This window comes from Equus caballus, chromosome 19 (assembly GCF_041296265.1).
Source record: "Equus caballus isolate H_3958 breed thoroughbred chromosome 19, TB-T2T, whole genome shotgun sequence".
NCBI classification, from domain to species: domain Eukaryota; kingdom Metazoa; phylum Chordata; class Mammalia; order Perissodactyla; family Equidae; genus Equus; species Equus caballus.
Genome location: NC_091702.1, coordinates 45,955,863 through 45,974,069, shown reverse-complemented (window position 1 = coordinate 45,974,069; position 18,207 = coordinate 45,955,863). Strand labels below are relative to the sequence as shown.

The following is an 18,207-nucleotide window of genomic DNA, read 5'->3' as shown; positions in this document are numbered from 1 at the left end:
CAGTCTTCCCTGAAGATACTGATGAGGCTAACATGTGTTTTTCTCCCACCCCCAAACCTGTTCCAGAGTGGGGATGTTGAGAAAGAAAATGGTGATCCCTGGGAACCCAGAGGAAAGAGCATGGAGAAAACCGGATGGCCAACTGAGAGCGCAGCGCGTCAGGAGGAACGCAGCCAAGTGCGACTGCTCAGAGCTGTCAGCTCTCCTCCCAGTGGGGAGGAGAGAGAGCCTGTCCCTCCCAACCCCCTCTCAGAAACGGGGGCCACTTGCACATGGGGGAAAGCCCTTCCCCACAGGAGACCTCATCAGTCACCAGAGAGGGAGGTGCAGGTCCATGCAGGCCAGCAGGAAGATCAAGAGCCACCCCCGAGTGTTAGCTGGGCTCACACATGGCCCTGGGAGCAGAGACCTTGAGGACAGGGGACTTGGAATCCTATGGGAAAGGCGACATTAACAGTAGAGAAGCATAGAACCCCAGGGGCCAGGAAAGCAGGGTTGGAAACAAAACAGCCCGTGGGGCACCAGCCTGTTCACAGGTCCCTAAACCCTTCACGTTTTCCACTCCTGAACCCAACAATTCTGCACCCTGCTTGGGACACTGGGCCAACACAAAAGCAGCCATTCGTTTCTTAGCACCCAGCCTAGAGGGGAGTGTGGCCCCCGCATTTACTGGGTGTTAAATGTTCTCTCTCCCCAAGTCCTGTAACAAGATTGGTACAGGACTCCGAGGAGAAGCACGTTGTTTACCATCACTGCAAAGCTTTGAAATAGCCATTCTAGTCCTCAGAACATTTCCTTCTAGGCAATTTAGGTAAGCTTCTGTCCAGTGGGTTCAGTGGCCAACCAGAGAGGCCTCTCCAAGTGTGGTTGATTAGGCCAAAAAAGCGGTACTCAGTGTACTTGTCCGTGCAAACATATCTATTAAATTAACAATGCCCATGGAATTACTAACCTCCATTGCTAACAGTAATACAGCATTGAACAGAATGCTGTCACCTGGAGCTTTCATTGCTTAACGTAAAGAATCAGTTTTTACTCTCACTCTGGTTTTTTATTATTACCTGTATGGAACTTTTCTTAGAGAAAGGAGTTCCCCGGACTTCCCAGAGTCAGGCTCTGAGGGAGGAGATTCAAGACATTCTACCAAAGAACTCCCGCCATCAGCTCTGCTCCCCCAACACCTGTAAGTCGAGGCGGGGTGCCATCTCCCTAATGGCCTTGTCCCTCTGAGTTTCTGGCCTGAGTGAGACACTGGACTTCACTACTGACAGCACCTGGTTCCTGTGGCATGGCCAAAACCAAATAGGAGAAGGGTCAGAGCTGTCTTACACTAATTTCAGTTTAAGACTTCATAATGGTACTTTCTCCCCCATTAAAAGGTCAAGTTTCAGGGCCAGCCTGGTGGTGTAGCGGTTAAATTCGAGTACTCCGCTTCAGTGGCCCAGGGTTTGCAGGTTCAGATCCTGGGTGCAGACCTAGCATGGCTCGTCAAGCCATGCTGTGGCAGCATCCCACATAAAAAACAGAGGAAGATTGGCACAGATATTAGCTCAGCGACAATCTTCCTCAAGCAAAAAGAGGAAGATCGGAAACAGATGTTAGCTCAGGGCCAATCTTCCTCATAAGAAAAAAAAAAAGGTCAAGTTTCCCCAGGAGACCACTGTGGGAAGCTGCGATTTGGCATGAGCAGTGTCCTCTCCCAGCTACAAGGTTCCTGGCACATCTATGTATAGCCCGGCCTCCAGAGCAGAGCTCTCTCTCTTAAGTGAGGCAATCTCTTCCTCTTATGTCTTAACTAGAGAGTTAAAATAGTATCCAGGTGCCAGAAGGTAATTTCTTTCTTTTTTTTTTTAAAGGTTTTTTATTTATTTATTAAAAACTTTTTTTGAGGAAGATTAGCCCTGAGCTAACTGCTGTCAATCCTCTTTTTGCTAAGGAAGACTGGCCCTACACTAACATCCATGCCCATCTTCCTCTATTTTATATGTGGGACGCCTACCACAGCATGGCTTGCCAAGTGGTGCCTTGTCCGCACCTGGGATCTGAACCGGCGAACCCCGGGCCGCCAAAGTGGAACATGTGCACTTAACCACTGCACCACGGGGCCGGCCCCCAGAAGGTAATTTCTTATGTCCAGGAAAAGCCAAAAAGAGCTTGCCCCCACACCTGCCACCTGCATGCCTCAACCAAACAGGACAAAACACCTGCAAAAGATCTAGGTGTCTCTTCACTTTGGCAATCCCGGAAGCATTTATCTGTCTGTTCACGTGCAGAGTGAGCTGGCTTCTCGACTGACGGGGACCCCCTCTGAGCTGCGACTGTCTGCGGGGAGACACTGCCTAAAGAAGGTCCTTTGCCTCCTGGCTCCCAGTCCCATGATGCCCAGGCAGGCATGTTGGGGCCCTGAGGGTCAGGCACAGGGGAGGGGGCCTCCTTCACAAAACCACTCCGCTTTTCCTGCAAGCTGCACCTAGGCTCGGCTCCCAGACTAAGTCACAGACGGTCAACTTGGTGCTCTGCTCAGTAATGGGGTTCCCAATAAGCCGGCCTCAAGAAGGCCAACAGAACAGAGGGTGGACACCAAGCAGAAAACAAAGCCCACCCAAGCCAAGCCACTATCTGTTTAAAGTTACCATCTTCTACCATTTGGACTTACTTCTGCACTAGCCATACATGGGCATTTCTACTAAAAATAAAGTTTTCCATTTTCCAGGGAGAAATGGTTCCAGGTACATAAATAGGGAGAAGGCTAATCTGGCAAATGATCTACTCTTACTGCTTCTGCTCATTGAAAACGTTATTGGGCAGGTACTAGATTTGTCGGATAGGTGAGGAAGGATGTGGAGGGGAAGAGGAGCTCCCGGGTCAGAATGAAATATGAATTCTAGCCACATGCCGTGGCAGCTTGGGAATAACCCCCTTGATTATCCTACAACAAATCAGGAAGCAGAGATATATTCAAATATTACACCTGGGCCACTTCTCCATCAGGCTGGGCCTACCTCAGTAACAGGGAATCTTAATTCACCAGCTCTTAAATGCTAGAAGCAACCAGCAGAGCAATTATCATCGACCTAGAATGTCCCCCGCCTTCCTTTTCAATAACTAGGGTGCCCAGACCACACGACGTATTATCCAAACCAGGACTCTTCTGAGAATAAAAAGGGGCTGCTATTAACATTTACATGGGAACTGCCCAGGGGCACCAGGACGTATGTATGGCCACCTCATCACTTCCACGGTCTCCCTAAGTCTAGACTTGACTTCCAAGATGTCTCCTTGGCCACATTCACCCTATTCTGGCCAAGTTCATGGTTCACATGCCCTCTGTCCAGGAAACTGTTAGGTCATTTCACACACAGACATGTTCAGACATGTTCTCATATCTGTCCTTGCTCCTTTTCTAGACAGTGTCTTGGTTGCTGACTCTTTGATGAACTTTGAACTCACTCCAGTTCCCTTGTTCCATTCTCTTTTGCCATTATTCATAAATAAACAGTATTTGCTGAAAGTCTGGTTGTGAGGAGGATTACAAATGACTTTTTTCCCTAACAAGAAATCATTTTCTTTCATTTCTAACAAGCTATCATTTTCTATATATTTTTTCCCAGTCTGTTTCTATATACGTACTTTTAAAAACAAAATTATATAGACACACTATCATTGCCTTCATTTTCATACTTTTCTTCAAACTAAACGACAAACTTTTTCCTGGTTACAGAACACTCTTCATAAGTCTCATTTTAAACGACTCTATATTATTCCATCAAGTGGATAAACTGTAATTTACTCAGTCATGCCCCTCTTGTTTACCATTTAGGTTTCTTCCAATTTCACTAAACAAATAACATCACAAGTCACAGTTTCATGAACAGAACTTTTCCTTCATTCTAGATTATTTCCCCAAGATATATTTCAAGAATTTCAATTACTGAGTCAAAGTGCACAAAATTTTTATGATTCTTGAACGACACACCAAGATCAGGTAGAAGTCCAACGTGCTATCCATTGCACCACAGAGCCAGTTTATGGTTCTTTGAACCTGAGTCCTCTTGATTTCCGTCAGCCTGCTACCTGGGGTCAACTCATGGCTCCCCAAATATTTCACTCTCCTCTCTCAGCCCCAGTTTGGGCTTGAGCTCCTTGATCTGGTGCCAGGGCTCAGGTAAGGGCCAGGTCTGGGATTCCTGCACAGCTTGAGGGGATGTGCCCTCAGATATTAGACCAAGGTAGGCAAGGTGTGCGAAGTGAGGCAAGTATTGAGCAAGACGGGAAAGGATCCAACTCCAAAGAGTCATGAAGTTCAAAACAACTGTTGTTATCAAGCAAAAGCTGAGGTCGTGGGCCCCCTCCTACATAAACAAAAGTCTCTTCCACCCAGCTGAGGCCTACCCTAACCTCAAGATCCCCTCTTCTCTAAGGCCTCCCCAGTAGTGAAACCAGTAAACAGTTAGCCATTGATGATGAGGTAGCTAGTAACTAAAGTTTTTTTTTCCTTTTTGCAACTACTGATTACAGCTTTTAGCTGTTCACCTGCCCATTGTTAACTGTGCTGGAGGCAATATGCTATCTGACTCCCTCTAGGTTCCTACAGAGAACATCTCCCTGGCACCTGGGTCACCATGGTAATGGGTGTTGGAGCTGTTTTGAAGGAATTAGGCCCCACCTTGTCCAGTTCAGGCCAGTTGAGACCACCAACCCATCTACCAGGCCTACCCAGATGCCAGATAGGTGACCTTTTGAGGTCAAGACGCTAAAAACTCCACCCTCAGATAATGCTAAGGCCACCATTTTGTGAACATGCACCCTAAGAAGAGGCATGAAGCTTGACTGTGCTTGCACAGACCATCAATTACCTCACCTCTCCTCACCTTCCATCATCTATCTCCACACTTCAGACCACCCTGACCCCTATGCCATAAATATCCCTCATTTTCAGGGAGGCAGATTTGAGACTCCTTCTCCTGTTTCCTCCCTTTGCTGCCTTGTGATTAAACCCTCTCTCTGCTGTTCATTGTCTCGGTGTTTGGCTTTCCCGGCGATGGACAAAAACGAACCTGGTCCGGTAACAGTAGGATCTATGACACATGTTCATGAGTGCCCAAACTTCCCAACAATCTGTAATAAAATGTGAAAAATGAGGATGATGCATGGAGTTCTTCATACAGCTCGATGTACACAGTTTAAAAAGCTGTCCTTTAATCTCAGTGCACATCCTTCATACTTTTTTGGAATTAATGTGTTCTTTCATTTATTTGTAAAAATGTCCATGGCTTTGTTTAATTAGTAGTTTGTCCATTCGTTACACATTTTTTTTCTCCCCAAATACCCTTAGTACATAGTTGTATATATTTTAGTTGTGGGTCCTTCTAGTTGTGCTATGTGGGATGCCACTTCAGCATGGAGTGATGAGTGGTGCCATGTCTGCGCCCAGGATCCAAACCGGTGAAACCCTGGGCCCCAGAGTGGAGCACGTGAACTTAACCACTCAGCCACGGGGCTGGCCCCTCATCACACATCATTTGAGAGCTCACTACCTGCCAGTTGCACCCTGGAGACACAGCAGTGAACACAGCAGACTAAGGCGCCTGCAGTGTAAGCCCAGATGCTTAGCTTTTCTGACTGTAATGTAATGCCCGACATTAAGCTTTTGATTGAGATGTGGAGGCATCCACTTCAGAGACATCCATCTCGAATAAACCTACTGCCAGCTAGAGGACAAGATAAAGAGTCAGGATGCCCCACCCATGAAGTTCCCTTTTATTAAGATGGCTCTGTTTGACTAAGATAACTAACCATTTGACCACTTGCTTTTCCCTTCCTATATTTTAATTCTTGCTCTTATGCTTTAAATTCACCAATAAAGAGTGAACCATAAAACCTTAGGCACACCACCCTTGACCCCAAAGCAAGGTCTGTGCTCTTTCTCTCACTCTACCCATGACCTCGCTATGTGGCCCTGGGCATACTGTGTACCCTACTGGACCTGAGAGTAATAAACTTTGTTTTTCTAAGTTCCCTGATGGTTGTTGCTGAAGTGTGTCTTGCAATCATAATAAGAACCACAAGGGCTGGTTCAGCCACAACATTGGCTCTAGTCCTGGAAATGTCTGTGGGGGCTTACCACAAGTAGCACAGGCCCAGGTGAGTGCCCCCAGGCATTTCTAGACAATAGCATCACTATCATCACTATCGATAGGCTGAGACTGACGGGGAACAGTGCTCCTGCTCAGCTGAGCTCTAGCTCTGACCGTGGAGGCTTCCTCTCCCCCAGGGGACTCAGGTTTGTACATCTTTCTATCTCCATGGCAGAGTGTCCTGCATAGTCAGTTCTCACCACACGTTTGCTGAGAACAGGGTTTTATAAAGACATCAACACTTCCAGGAGGATTAGTGGGGACACTTGCATGCACAGCAGAGGGCCTACAGGGATTACGGAGGGGGCACGAAATCAGCCAGCTTTAGCAACATGCTGCCTGGCTTCCAATCCTGGCTCTGCTGCAGGACCTTCAGCAAATTCTTTAATCCCTCTTAGCCTGCATCTTCACTTGCAAAATGGGGAGGATGATAAATAGTATTCGCCTCAAGAGGCTATGAGGATTGACACCCTCAGCACAGTGCTTGGCACAGCAGAAGCACTCAAAAATGTCACCTAATTGTAGCAATAACAACAGCATCAATTGGGTGCTAAGTAAACCAACTATTACATAACAGTGTCAACATTCAACCTGGTGAAAAGGGCACAGCCCAGAGAACCAAACCAAAATTGAACATGCATTTGACTGGCCAGAAAGTTAAGGATATAACAGAAAAAATTAAATTTGTATTTGAAAGAAGAGAAGAAGACTAGCCAGACGTTCTCTTCCTTCTCCACTAATGTCATTGATAGAAACCGATAGAATTTCATTTATGTCAATGACAGAAATAGGGTAAAATGCTCCTGTCAAACCCAGGTTTCCCCAATGATGGGCACATGCCAGAACTCAACAACAAATGGCCAAGATGAGTTGGGGGGGGTGGAACTGGGGGATAAACACACACAGTTCAGGGACTTTCCTGAAGTATAGACATTCCACAGACAGATCATTTCCAGTGCAACAAAGAGCTTTAGAATTTAAGAAGTCTGAGGGAGGGTGGGACGGGGTAGAAAACAGAACATTGGCCACAAGCAGCAGAAGGACAAAGGTCCAAATTTGCAGAGGTTGCTCTTACTCTGTGATTGAGATGGAATGCTACACAGATTTAATATCAGTGGCGCAGATAAAATAATGCCAGCAGACTGGATAATTAAAGGTTTTTGGCTCATTTCTTCACTCTCTCACTTTCTAGAAGGAGGTTGAGAGAGAAAAGAGATGGATCCAGTAATCCAAGAATTCCTCAGAGTTTTAAGTATATTCTTAGCTACTCGTGACATCTGGGATAGCAGAGACATTATTTCAGGATCAGATCCTGATCATGCCCTTTGCCCCGGGCTAAACATCACTCTCTCAAACCCTTTGATGAGAATGTAATTAATTTTAAAGATGTGCACAGGCTAATTGAGATCACATTTAGGGAGTCTCAGCTTCCAACAGAAGATGTTTCTGGCTGAGTGGAACAGACGCCATTAAACCAGTTGCTACCACTCCTGTTGCTCACCATCTCCCCAAATTCCTTTCCCCACCTGCCCAGGGCTTCTCCTTGGTTTTGTATCTGGACCAGACCTGCCCTGCTCAGGACTTGAGCTGCCCAAGACCAGGGGAGTGGCCACGGGGCCACAGCCAGGGCCTTACAGAGCAGTGCTGGACCCAACTACTTGTTCCCAGTTGCTTTCTAAAGCACAGGTTACTGACAAGGAAAGAGTGAATCACAGAACCACAGATACATTTAAGACACCACGGAAATTTTCTAATGCAACGTCCCATCCAGTAGAGGAATACTGTTCTGTCTCAAAGCGGGCAACAGAGGGCCTGGTGTGTGTGTGTGTGTGTGTGTGGACAATTGCCAGGGCCTGGCCGAGCCATGAGGCTGGTGACTACAGGCTGGCAGCAGGGATGGAACCAAACCCATCAGGGTTAGAGGCAGGACTTAGCCAAGATCACGGTGAGGCCGGTGGTGAGACAGAGCAGGCCTACAAGTGCCGAGTGCCTATGAGAGCTGGGAGCTGCGGGCCCAGGGATGCAGCCAAGACTAACTCCGCAGCCCCCTCAGGATGGGCTTGGACTCCTCAGAGTTAGGACACTCCCCTCACTCATGCAAGAACCCTCTCTTGGCATGCCTGACAGAAGAGAATTCTCAGAGAGGGGACAGGAAGGGATGGCAGGGGAGGGAGGTCAGGTCACTGTGCTCAGCACAGTGCTCTAGGAAAGGTCTAGAGCACCTCATTAGGGCCGTCCTCCTCCATTGTCCAGCTCCCGTAGAAAGGAGAAACAGAGGTGCTTATCGTGGGGCCACTGACAGATCCCAGCCAGGGCATCCTGAGAGGTAATCACCCAGAAAGTCCTGCAACAGGAAGCTCCCACCCTCACAAGCAGCCCACTCCATCATGGGCTAAGCCCTGATCTACGCCCCACTCACTGAACCCAATTCTAGCCCCTGGGGTCACAGAGTAAACTCTACTCTTCTACCAGACATGCCTACAAATATTTGAAGACAGTCATCATTTATTCTTTATCCTTCTGCAGACGAAATACACTCAGCTCCTTCAACTATTCATATTTGGCATGGTTTCCAAACCCTTCTGGGCACACACTAGTTTCACCATGACCCTCTTGGTGAGGACTGAGGAAAGAACAAAGGAGCACAGTGGCTAAACGCACAGGTTTGAATTCCAGCCCCAACACGCATGGTGCCTCAGTTTCCTCCGCAGTTTCCTCAGGAGCACCTGATAATCTTCCTTATGAGAATTACAGTTAACTCATGGAGAAGGCTTAGAACCGTGCCTGGCATCTGAAAAGCATCTAATTAAGGTTTAGCTATTTTTTAGAGCAATGTTTAGCATAGAATAATTATGTAATACCTAGACAAATCCTGCAGCTGGATATTCCTGTTCCATTACTCACCAGCTTCCTTACTGATGCAACAACAATAGTACCACTCCTGAGCTTTAGTCTCCTGCTCAGTGCTTGGTGCAGAACAAGGAGGCAAGAAACACTAGCTTCCTTTCCCTTCGCATCAATGCAGCAGCTGGGGGCCATTCTCCACGGGTCTCTCACAGTTCTGCACATCTTGCAGGTAGAGGCACTGACTGCCTTTGTTCTAAACTATCTTTTCAAGAATATTTGTATTGTAAACAACCTTGGAAGAGAGAGATATTGTCTCCCTCTGGAGCAAAATGCAGGCATGCTTACTATCCACTATAAAAGACTTGAGTTCCCTAAGTTCAGGATTTCTATCTACTGTGTGTGCAGGTGCCACCTGGCCCTCTGTGTCACCCTATGGGGACTGAGCTCAAAGAACCAGTGCAAGAAGATGCTGATACCCCGGTCACTGTTATTGTTATGAATCAAAAAGTCCTTTGTCCCTAACCTTTTGCCAGCATTCATGAAACTGTGGCAGGCTAGCTCACTAGCTTGCAAGTAGGTGAAATCTCAGACTCTGCACAGTTGCTAACAACAACCTGGAAAAGAGACAGTGGCGACCCTCCCCAACCACCACAGTCTTTATCTTAAACTGTCATTAACCCCATCACATTCTGTTCATGGTTAGCTGATTTTTTAAAAATCCTAAATGAAGGATTTTTCCTTATTTATTCATGTTGATTTTCTTCTTCTTGATTTTAATTGAAAGACCCACTCCTTTGAGGTCCTTCTAAAGCTTTTCTGGGGGAGAAGACAACTTTTGAACTTGAACTTGGAAGTCCCCCTTTCAAATTCCCTTGTCTGAGAGACACAGACCATAGTTTCTCCTCCCACTCCACTTACTTCTCCCACCAGACCAGGTAGAGCCTCCTCCTAAGTCTAGCTTCTCATCTATGGTGTCATACACTGGGTTTGTGTTGTATAAAACGCCTGACAAGTTTCTATCTTCATTCAATTTGTGGGCAAGAGAAGTTCAAGTTCTACCATCACCTGAGGATGCTCTTGGCTCTCCCCTCACTCTTCACGGAGAGCACTGAGCAGGCCTCTTATACTAACCACTCTCATCCCCCAGAAGGTGGGGTGCATGACCTGAGGGATACAATATGGCTGAAGGTCAGCAGGACATCGGCTGGCATAATTAGGAAGAAGAAAGAACAACACCCACATCCTTCTGGGAAATCTGGCCTAGAACCACAAAAGCTATAATCCAGAGCAAGCTGGGATCTGAGAAGGCAGCTGTATGAATGGAGCGGGGAAGGGTACATACTGCCATGTATGCACTCCAGACTCACCTCAGGCACCAAGAAAGAAAGGAACACAGTTAGGGATAACGTCATGAAATACAATTTCAACTCACCCCAGGCAGCTTAGTGGGAGGCTGGTAGATATGGAAGCTGTCAGTGGTTCCAAACCTTCCTCAGACACCACGAATTAATGAGACATGGTCTTTACGCCTGTCCCCTGCCCGTGCCACTACCGCCATCACTCATTTTCAGATCGAGGATTCATGCGCATGATAAACTCTATCTTGTAGACACCCAATGACTATTCAGCTGAGCTCCCAGTAATTTTCACAGCTTTTTCTCTCAGGAACGTCCTTGCATTTTATAAGTGTCCTCCCTCTCCACTACAAAACTGGGTATATCTAGGTCTCAGCATCTGGTATTAAATTATAACTCATGCTTCTTTTCAAAAATAAAGAAAAATAAATAAGCCAATAAATCTCTTAAACTACAATGCTTTTCTCTTATTCATCTTTTTAATTTGGGGGGTTTTATTTTTAGATTTTACTGTCTAAAGAATTCTTACAATATTTCAAGCATGACAGGGTATCCCAAGACCTCAACATCTGGTCAGAAGTTACTTGCAGAACTGTGGCATAGTTTTCTTTCTTTTGAAAAATAATTAATCTGTGATGGCTTTAATGGATATCAAATGAATAAAAACAGCTTTTATCTTAACATAGTTTGAGCAATAAGCTTGGGTTTTATCAGGCCCCATGATCAGGGATCACCCAGAAAAGTTTAGTAGTTAGGTTCCCAGGATAACTCCAGGGGCTGGACCCTTGGCTTGCAGACTTATTACCAGCTTAAAGTCTGTAGAGCCAGGAATTCATCCTCATCCCACTCCCAGTGTCTCCTTTGTGTTGCAGAGGGTTCTCAACCTCCGGTCCTGCCTCTTCAAGATGACCTCCCATCTCTTCAAAGCTCTCACGGTGCCCCAACCAGAAACCACTGCTATGCTTTCCTATGATCCTATGGGTCCTCTGCTTTCACTCTGTCTGTGTAAGAGACAGGGCAGGATCCAAATCTTCTCCTAGACTCCCAATTGCCAGCAAACTCAGCTCTCTCCCTACACAGATTAATTCCCAGCCTATAGGGGTCTTTGAGGCTGTTCCACCACAGGCTCTGCCACCAGTCAGAGATGGCCAGACCTTCAGGCCCAGTTATCCCCACAGATACAGATCAATGGAGCTCAGTCAAGGGAAGAGGGCAGGACTGTCCCAAAGCATTGCCCACAGAATTCCTCTCCAGACAAAGGGTGTCTGCTCTTTGTCAGGACCTGAACTGGTGGTTCTGAGTCAGGTACCTCCACGGGAAGCCGTGAGAAGCTCCTCCAGCCTTCTTCAGCCACAGCAGGCATCATATATATTTGCAGGGGTGGAAGGTAGAGGATTCAACTGCTGCATCCATCAATGGCCATTCAAAGAGCTCATTTCAACCCTTCAGTACCCCTCTTCCTCAGGTTGGATCTGTTTGGCTACATTTAAGGTGCTGACAGTTCCCTAAATCAGGAATCTGACACTTCTCTGTCTCCTTCCTCTTCCTTCCTTTCTCCTCTGCCACCCAACCCTTTCTGCTCAGAGCTGGGACATCACTAGCCTCTTTGCCGAGAGTGGGACTAGCCCTGCCCCTTCCTCATCAATGCTGTCCCCGCTGCCCCAGTGATGGACAGCTCCAAAAGCAGCTCGTACAAGGACGTGTCCCCTCAGGCCTCCACCTCCAGATAGCAGAGCTTTGCCAGCAGGCAGTTAAGCCACAGCTTTGAGTGGCTCTAAGCACAAACAGAAGAAAACCAAGCAATCCCTGGCTGCAGTGAGTTCCCAGTCTAATGAGGGAAGGCGGAACCCATGAGCACAAAAGAAACCAGGAAATCATCAAGAGGACACTACTCCCAGTCTGACAATGCCTTTAAATGCTATCAACTGCACTGTCACAGGTAATCACCCCCTCTTTCTGGAGAGACTTTCTTCTCTAGGTCTCTGGGATGCTGCACTCTCCTCTTTTTCTTCCTAGTTCCTCTTCCTGGGTTTCTTTTTTTTAAAGATTTTATTTTTCCTTTTTCTCCCCAAAGCCCCCCGGTATACAGCTGTATATTTTTAGTTGTGGGTCCTTCTAGTTGTGGCATGTGGGATGCTGCCTGAGCATGGCTTGATGAGCAGTGCCATGTCCTTGCCCAGGATCCGAACCGGCGAAACCCTGGGCCGCCAAAGTGGAGGGCGTAAACTTAACCACTTGGCCATGGGGCCGGCCCCCCCTCTTCCCTGGTTTCTCAGTGATGGGCATGCTCACTTCCAAGTGGATCAAATCCACTCTCATGGTTTATATACCATTTAGAGGTTGGAGATTCCCAAATATATTTCCGATCCAATCTCTCCGCCAACCTCCAGAAGCTTACATCGAACGGCCTACTCCACATCTCCACTGGTTTATCTAACCAAATAGAATAAGATCTCTCAATTTTCTCCAGCCAAATGTGCTCCTCCTGCAGCATTTCCCACCCAGGCAAAGAGGCTCCATCATCTATCCAAATGCTCAGGCCTATGAGTCATCCCTCACTCCCTCATCCCTCTCTCACTCCAATCCATCAGCAACTCTCATCAGTTCTAGCTGTAATCTGATCACTCCTTGCCACCTCCATGCCATCCAAGCCACCAGCATCACGCTCTCAGACCACTGCAGCAGACTCCTAACTGCCTCCCTATTTCCACACTCAGTTCTCCACACAGATCACCCATATTTCTGAAATATTACTGAGAATATTTACCATTGTATAGCTGCCCAAAGAAGGCACCATCTGTGTTAAGCAGACCCACTCTACGTTACTCTCACGTGGGGCTTCTGACTGAACAGGGTGGAGATGACTGTGTCCGTGAAGCAGGGCCTGTGGGAGCTCCAGGTCAGGACGTGGAGTAGGTTGGCCCCACAGTTAACACAGAATGCTCCCTGTGCTCCATCCCCCATGAAGGCTGCTTGCTAAGGAGCCATGGAGTCAAGGGGGAAATCAAGACCAAAGGGAGTTCATCAGAGCAGCCTCCTGGACCAGCAGGAGGAGGAAGCTTTTGGCCACCTTGGAAGGACGGAGTACCATAGTTTGGCAGTGTGAACAGTCTCCAGCAGAGGCCAGAGCACCTTAACGAATCTTATTTCCTGGCTGGCTCCTCCACTTCACCAGTTCTAGAATTCTGACCAGCGACACCAAGGTCAGCAGTGAACGCTAAAGCATGCTGACTTCACCCCCGCCTGTCTGGGCACCCAGCCAGGTGTCATCTCACCTCGGGCGCACCAGTCTCTCCCAGCCACCCAGGAAGACACACAGTTCACCTCTCTGCAGCCTCCTCAGGGCAGACGGAGGAAGAATGGACAGCAGCAGAGTTTACACTCTGCCCACCCACCAACGCCTCCTGCGCTGTTTGTTGTGGCAACTGGGCTTGGAGGATGAGGAAAGACGTCCTGGAGGTCAGCCTCCCTGTGGGCTCAGGGGGGCCCTCCACCGGGGAGCTCTTGAAGTTGTTCTGAACTGCAGCAGAGGCAGCCAATTTGGGAGCCACCTGGCCAATGCCAGGACAGGAAAGGACAGGAAAGCCAAGTCAGGGACAGACGTGCAAGAGGGAGTGGGAGCGGCTGGGAGGAGAATGCCACTCACTGAGGCTGTGTGGAAACATGGAAACCTCCCAAAGATGACAATAGTTGCTTTTATTATTATTGTGTGTCGGGGGGGAGGGGCGGTGATGGGTTTAGAGTTCAGGAAACTGTAGTTACAAAGAGAACCAGAACAAGGTGCTTCCTTCCCCGACAGAGGACAGACGTGGGAGAACCAAGGAGGCTGGAGCTGGGGGGAGGTCACAGGGTCTGGGAAGAGGCGCTGGCAGGGCTGAGGGAGGAAAGTCACAGCAGCCGTCTCCCTGCGGGAGAGAGGCAGTGCAGGTAGGTGGCTGCTGGGGCCTTTGGGGGAAGCTGGCTCCTGGGCAACCAGGGGCTGGGCTTCGGTGACACGGCCAGGAGAAGGAGGAGCAGGCAGGGCAGAAGAAACTACCCACACCCGGGAGAGGACTGTCCTCAGAAATGAGCGACCCTCCCTCACCGTCCCAGGGCCCAGCTCACATCCCCTGCCCCCTAGAACCCACACTGAGGGGGCCCACAGGGGCCACCCCTCAGCTCAGCCCAAGCTCCTGAATTCACCCTTCCTCCTCCATGCAGAAACTTCTATCTCCCTCCAGCAGCAAATTTCATGTATTTATTAGGAGGCAAACAACGCCTACGGTAGGCAGTAACTCCATTCTCTCAAAGGTGCAAATGATTTGTCTCTGAGCCTTTGTGAGCTCTCCTTCCAGGAGGTGTGTTAATTTGTAAAGGATAGTTTGTAAACCCAAAGGAAATCAAGCTCTCTCAAAGAATTTCAGTAGAGACCTTCACACTGAAAGGTCCTCATACAATCCCTTAAATGACACAGGAGATCCAGAGGGTGGACACCTTCCATCTGGGGGGGTGCCCCCCCCCTCCCAACACACCTTGTGAGGACTGGGCCCTCAGAGGAGGGCTGGGAGGTGGTGGATGTTAGATGTTGTTTTCCACCGGAACAGGTAGCTTCAGCAGAAAGCTGATCCCAAGAGTGCCAGCCTGTCTGCACCCACTGCTCCTGGTAATCAGGCCACAGGACAAAGTGGGAGCAAAGCAGGATGGTGTTCCTGTAAGTAACGGTTTCTGCGTCTCTCACCAGTTAAGGCAGCCAATCCCAGCAGAACTTCTCTCTACCCAGCAAGCTCGGTCCATCTGCTGTCACTCTCCTCAAGGATTCTCCACCTTGGTGAGGACTCAGGGATACCTGTGGCTCTTGATTCTTTGACCCTGACTCCACCTCCAGCTTGAGCACACCTGGCCTTATCCTCACCAGCCACCCTTCCACTTGCTGCCCGCAAGACGAGCCTCCTCGCCTGCTGCTCGTCCTGTGTCTGAGGCCCGTGACCTGTCCTGTGCCCACCCGAGGCCCTGTGTGCTCTGCCGTGCCCATCCTTTTGCCTGGCGGATTAGGCCATTCCTGGCTACAATCCTTTCACAACTCAATGTTTCCCAAGGACTGCTTCTAAAAGCACCTGAAGTCACTCACAAGAAAACGCAACATTAGGGGCCGGCCTGGTGGCATAGTGGTTAAGTTTGGTGCACTCTGCTTCACCAGCCTGGGTTCAGGGATACCGTTCCCAGGCGCAGACCTACACTACTCGTCACCATGTTGTGGCGGCACCCCACATACAAAACAGAGGAAGACTGGCACGGATGTTAGGGCAGGGCTAATCTTCCTGAAGCAAAAAGAGGAAGATTGGCATTGGATGTTAGCTCAGGCCAGATCTTTCTCAGCAAAAAAATAAAAATAATTTAAAAACAAAAATTTTTAAAAATGCAAAATTAACCTACTGATTATTTAAAAACTAAGACTGTATAAAAGCTGATAATACATGCAAAATGGTTTTCTAAGCTAATGTGCAACCTTATCAAGCATTACATCTATTCCTCAGTTCCCTAACATGCATGGCATAAAAAGGGAACAGGATGAGTGCTATAAGTCTCCTTGCCGGGCAAGGATGTAAAGGCACTTCATCGGGGAACAGGGCCCTCCACTGCTAATCTCTACAGAGAGGAGACTGAACATCATGATGGGCAATTCCACCCATAGTGTTTCAGAAAGAAATACTCACCATTTGGCCACTTTTTAACATGAACATTTAATGAAAGCAAGGAAAATATTAAAACATGACTTCAGATTTTTGCAGGGAGCTAAGGTAATGTGGTTTGGGCAGGGGTCTGGTAGCTTATTACAAGACACAGTGGTTCTCAGGGCACCATACCACCCGCTCTGCGGGAAGTGGGGAAGGAGAAGGTTTGAGGAGGGGGAGCACTGGGATTGTGGTGGGATTATTGCTTGCCGTAATGCTTGAGGATATGGGGAAGAGGACAAGGATGCTGAATATTCTATATTAAACAGAATGCTCATTATAAAGAACTGTCTCATCTAAAATGCTAACAGTGCCCCTGCTGAGAAACACTGGAAGGGGAATCAGCAATTAGCATGACAGTTGTAATGCCTGCTCTTAAATCCCAATTAAGTCTTCATAGGGAGTTGACAGCAGTGACAGAAAGAATGTCTGCTCTGGGGAGTACACATGAAGGGGGATGTCAGGCTTCTGATATCTCAGTCCTGCTGGTGGTGACATGCATACCATCTTATGAAGGGGACAGAACCTGATGGGTACTGTTGGCTGGACAGAGAGATGGACAATGGTGAGCTACGGGAATGCCCATGGAAAGGGACGGGCTTCTCCTGTTTTTATTTCTTCATATGTCTAAATGAGGACAAAACTGGAACACCAAACCTGCACGTCAACACATCACAGGAGAAACTATTTTCACCTAGAGCAGTGGTTCTCAAACTGTGGTGCCCGCTAACATCACCTGGGCGCTTGCTAGAACTATCCAGATCTGCTGAATAGACACTCTGAAGGGGGACCCAGTAACCTGTGTTTCAACAAGCCCTCCAGGTAAGCCTGATGGAGGTGCCAGTTTGAGAAGGTTTGGGGATAAATATGGCAAGCAGCCACAAGAGATACTCTAGAAATGCTGCCCACCCCTCTGAAGAGTTTCTACTGGATTCTGAGAGGGAGGGGGATCTCGCAACCTGTCTGTTGCAGGCAAATGATTAGAGGTGGAGGGCCCGAAGAAGGAAGACCTAAGAAAAAAATGGGGGCAAAGAGGAAATTATCAGGGGCCAATCTAAGTCTCAAGTTTGGTTAACCATCCTAGAAGGATTTTGTTTTTAATTTAACTCGTATTTCTCTTTGAATAGCCAATACATTTATATGGTTCAAAATTCAAAAGATACAAAAGAGTGTGCAGTAAAATCTCTTTCACCCCGTTCCTCGTTACCCAGCTCCTACTCCTTCCGCAGAGTCAGCCAGGTCCTCAGTGTCTCCTAGGGATAAGCTATAAAAATACACATGTTTGTTTGTTTGTTTTTTGGTGAGGATGATTGGCCCTGAGCTAACATCTGCTGCCAATCTTCTTCTTTTTACTTGCGGAAGATTGTCGCTGAGCTAAACATCTGTGCCAGTCTTCCTCTATTTTGTACAAGGGACACCTCCACCGCATGGGTTGATGAGTTCTGTGTGGGTCCACACCCGAGATCCAAACCCACGAACCCCAGGCCACCCAAGTGGAGCATGCAAACTATGCCACCAGGCCAGCCCCTGAAATACACATATGTTTTTGTCCCCATTTTGTCTTAAATACAAATTATAGCATATTACAAATGCTGTTCTATACCCTGCTTTTTTCACTTAGTAAATTTTGGGAATTATTCTATATTAGAAACATCAAGAACCATCTAAAAGACTTCTGAGTGTCTGCAGACATACAACACCCCAGGGGCACATGTGTCTTCTCCACAGAGAAGGAGCATCTGCTGGGCTATCATGAGATTCTCGTGGATTTCTTAGAGAATCCCATGTAGGCAAACTGTCCTGAAATTCTCGTTTGAGAGAACTCTCCCAGGCCCTACTCATATATTGTTTTATAACAGAAGACTCTCAGGTCATTAAAGTCTGCCAGTAACACTAGCACCTCGTGGGTCAGGCATCCCAGAGCACACAGTAGAAGGGAGCTTGAACACTGGAGAGAACTCAAAGCAATGAGAGGACTTGGAACTGTTTTATCTATAAGACTAATAACCATAAACCACATTTTACCTATAGGAACTAATAAAACATATGAAAAGATAAAGACATGAACTAGTTAAGAACATTTAGTACAGTTTCCAACACTTAGAATCAGATACACAACAGTAAAATAATAAATGTTCTCTATCCTTCTACCAGCTT

General features: G+C 47.7%; 1 protein-coding gene and 1 non-coding gene across 6 annotated transcripts in view; both read right to left on the bottom strand.

Moving 5' to 3' along the window:
- The window catches only part of MYLK (myosin light chain kinase), a 258,811-nt gene that overhangs the window by 190,732 nt on the left and 49,872 nt on the right, over nucleotides 1–18,207 (bottom strand). The window contains exon 1 of one of the 5 annotated variants that reach the window (XM_023623634.2): nucleotides 13,615–13,680. The exons of the other annotated variants lie outside the window; for them this stretch is intronic. The gene's annotated coding sequence lies outside the window, so the exon portion shown is untranslated. Of the gene's footprint in view, nucleotides 1–13,614; nucleotides 13,681–18,207 lie in introns of those variants that run through there. 5 annotated transcript variants of the gene reach the window in all.
- Nucleotides 14,923–15,047, bottom strand: MIR9177 (microRNA mir-9177). Its single transcript, NR_128255.2, has one exon. It is a non-coding gene; the product is annotated as a microRNA mir-9177 (primary transcript).